At 42.1% G+C, this 3,647-nt stretch overlaps 1 long non-coding RNA gene across 1 annotated transcript; it reads left to right on the top strand.

The window, feature by feature from the left end:
* Positions 1-575: 575 nt before the first annotated feature.
* LOC118501852 lies at positions 576-1,665 on the top strand. The gene is made up of 2 exons (XR_004904515.1): positions 576-1,251; positions 1,630-1,665. It is a non-coding gene; the product is annotated as an uncharacterized LOC118501852 (long non-coding RNA).
* Positions 1,666-3,647: the final 1,982 nt, after the last annotated feature.

Here is a 3,647-nt window from a genome sequence, read left to right as displayed (position 1 = left end):
ATCTGTTTGTGGTATTCAGTCCAGGTTGGTATTGATAATGATATGATTCAGTAATTTATGAGGCACCTACTGTGTGGCTTGGTAACTGGTGCATTTGGTCCTCCCTGATTGCCTGTTTCTAATCTGGTGAGTCTGACCTGTCTGAACATGTCAATCAGAGATTGATCTGAGTTAATAAGTTCAGACTTTTAGTATGTCACCCAGGCTCAGCACTGCTGCACAAGTACATGCAGTTAGAACATAATGCCAAGCTGCTCAGTTGAGAGGGTGACTAATGGGTGAGACCAACCCACAGTGCACCAGCCAACCTTGTTGGGACTGTTTGTGTGCCATTGGCTTGCTGAGCATTACATGCTCCAGGCTCCTCTTCATGGAAGTGTGTATGGGTTAGCATACAGTGGTCCTTGTTGGGTGTCTTTCAGTTGCACACAGCAGAAGCCCAATTCAAACTGGTTTTAGCCAAACTGTTAAAGATCATTTTTCATTTAACAATGATTTCATATTTGTTTCAAATATAGCTGGATCCAGGACCCCAAGTAATGTTGCCAGTAATCTGTTTCTCTAGCTACCCCAGGATTAAAGGAAGTTTTCTTGTGTTTCTAGTCCTGTGGTTAAGTCTCACTGGAGTCTTTGAACCAGTCATGTGGCAATGACCATGGGATTCTCTGATCTGACCCTTTCTAGAGCTGGGGAGTTGGTTCTGCCCCATTCAAACCATGCTAAGATCGGAAGGGGGTGGTTATCTTAAAATTAAAAAGGATGTTTTTACCAGAAAATAAAAGAGAGGAGTAGATCTTGGGTAGATTAGAGACCTACATCCACTTACTGGGTTCACACTTTGATGTGACTAGTCAACACAAAGTCAAAGTGCAGAAAAGGAACTGAGAAAACGATACAGAAAACGTGTGGGTTTTACTCATAACGTTGTGGCATTCACAGTTTATCCTCCGGTTTCTTACAGGTTCCCTTCTCTGTGAACTGAACAGCAATCGCATAGCTCAGCTTGGCCTCTCAATATCAGCAATATAACTGGCATCCCTTACAGAGCCTCTGGATTTTCTCTTGTTCCCTGTTGTTTTCCGTCCAGTTCTTGGCCAGGCCTCCTCGCACTACCCTGCAGCCTTGCTGAAGGAATCCTCATGGGAAACTTTGGATGTGTCATACCTTGATGTCACCAGCCTTTTCCTTTCTTGTTCTCATGCTGCCTCACTTCTGAGTTTGTTTCTGAGGAGCAGGAGCTGATGTCCACAGGTATAGACTCTTCCAAAGGGAAACCAGAGAGCATTCTCCTCATACATGGGAGGTAGGTTGACCCACCTGAGTAAGGGCCAAGTGAGAGCTCAGAACTCTGGTGGTCTAAGAAATGCCAGTTGGCTGTGCTGCCTCTCGGAATCCAAAGGTTTGATGACAAGGCAGGACAGAGTCACTTGAGTTCATTCTCTTTCAGGCCATATGCTTTGGGGTGACCCATTCTTGGTTCAGAGCTCTAAGCCAGTCAATTGCATTTTTCTCTTTACAATAATTGGTGAGGAGTAGAGTCACCACTCCAACACAACCGATGCTTTTCAAAAGGACATTGTCTGGTTCTTTTGGGAAAGGGCTCCCTTTTTGTTTGTTTACTTCCCGTAGGTCTTGACCCTGAAAGTATGCAAAGGCTGGAGCTATTTTTTTGCCAACTAAAAACCACGAGGAGTTGTCTGTTCTCAGGATGGAGCTTCTGATAAGGACGAAGTTTCTCCGGGAATGGAGAGAAAAAACCCAAGACCTGCTGACAAGGTTGCAGCTGCTGGGGCAACTTATGCCAGAAGCTGGACAACTCCTGCCCTTTGCAGTCATGATATCCAGAAAATTCCCTGTTTGCTGTGTTTTCTGTCCCCTGCAAACACATGTTCCTTGTGAGTGCACTCAATACCACACTGCTCAGGGGACTGCAGAGGCCCAGGGAGGCCTGGTGCTGTTCTGCATGCCCGAAGCCCAGGCTTCTTACACATGAAGCCCTGACACCGGAATTCCAGTTCACCCCTACACCCAGCTGGGCTGTTTCTCTCTCCATAAATCTATGATAGGAAGACATGCCACCTGATTAGAATGCTTGTGAAATTCTTTGTTTTTCCAAAATGTTAGCAAAAATGCACTGTGTATTAATATTTCTTACTCTTGCCTTTTCTGCCTTTAAAAAAAATCTTTTCCTCTACAAAATAAATTGTGTTTTTTCTTTTTTTTTTTAAAAAAGACCAATGATCTAAATTCACTTTTTTAAAAAAATATTTATTTATTTTTAAATAAGGGGAGGGAGAAACAGAGAGAAGGGGAGAAACATAGTCAGCTGCCTCCTGTAGGCCCTCAACTGGGGACCTGGCCCGCAAACCAGGCAAGTACCCTGATTGGGAATCAAACCAGCCGCCTTTCAGTTGGCGGGAGAATGACCAACTCACTGAGCCACACCAGTCAGGGCTATATTCACTTTTTAAGGTATAAACAACTGGACTAAAATATCCCTCTCTGTGGTGGGAGGTGGGAGGATTCAGGGCTAGACTGTCTGTCTCTCCCCAGTTCCCTCACTTATTTTCCCCTATCTTCCTAAACTGGGGTTTCTGGTACTGTAAAGAAATGCAGTTATTCAGAAAACTCCAACACCAGTGAGGTGTTAACTTGATTTTGTGTTAAATCTAAGTTTATCCCCAACAGTATCATTTTGAGAAAATACTCCATTGATTTTTATGAGTAAAGTAGGTTTACTGTGGAGGAAATTAACCTTATTATAGAGACACCAGGAAAGAAAAGGAGGATGCAGATGTAATGGGGAGGAAGAGGAAAGACAGAAAGGATGAGCAGACAAGAGAAGAAGGTGATGCAAATCGAGATAAAACTATACTTGGGTCAACCTTTGAGGATGGTGTCAAGCTTTGGTTAGATAGTAGAATATTGGTAGGGTTGTCAGATTCAGCAAAAACAAAACCAAACAAAGGACACCCAGTTGAATTTGAACTGTAGATATATAATTAATACTTTTTAATTATAACTATTGCATGGCAATCCTTCAATGTAAGAATTTGGGGATTTCCCTTTTCTAGGGCCGATGGGTTATGCTGCTAGCATCTGCAACCTACAGATGAAACCGACCCCAGCACACGTCCTGAGATCAAACCACAGAGCAGTTTTACTCTAAGTTCCCAAAACTTCTGGACTCTTCCTTGTTTCAGCAGATGCCTTTAGTGGACTGAAAGGCTCACATATTCTGAGTAGGATGACTCTATTTCTTTTTTTCTTAACTTTTTATTATGAAAAATTTTCTGATACACACAAAAGTGGCATGATAATGAATTCCCATCATCCTGTTTGAAGACCTGTCAGGATTTTGCCAGTATTGTTTCATCTCTCCTTCTCTCCCCCTTCTATTTTGCAGGAGTGTTTTAAAGGAAATCCCAAACTTCATGTCATTCTTAGATACAATATTTCTTCCTCAAATTTTATATTTTCTTTCTTGTCCTTAAGCATATTTAATCTGTTTAATTTTGCCAAGATCCTACTTTTTACCCTTAAATATTAAATATAAAATAATGGTCTCTCCTTCAATGATAATATTCTTTTGTTTCCTACCTCAGAGCATTTCTGGAGTTCGTGATTTCTTCTAACTCTGGTAGCCT

This window comes from Phyllostomus discolor, chromosome 7 (genome assembly GCF_004126475.2).
Source record: "Phyllostomus discolor isolate MPI-MPIP mPhyDis1 chromosome 7, mPhyDis1.pri.v3, whole genome shotgun sequence".
Classification (NCBI taxonomy): Eukaryota; Metazoa; Chordata; class Mammalia; order Chiroptera; family Phyllostomidae; genus Phyllostomus; species Phyllostomus discolor.
Note: the sequence above shows the minus strand (reverse complement) of the source record. Positions and strands in the feature narration are given on the sequence as shown.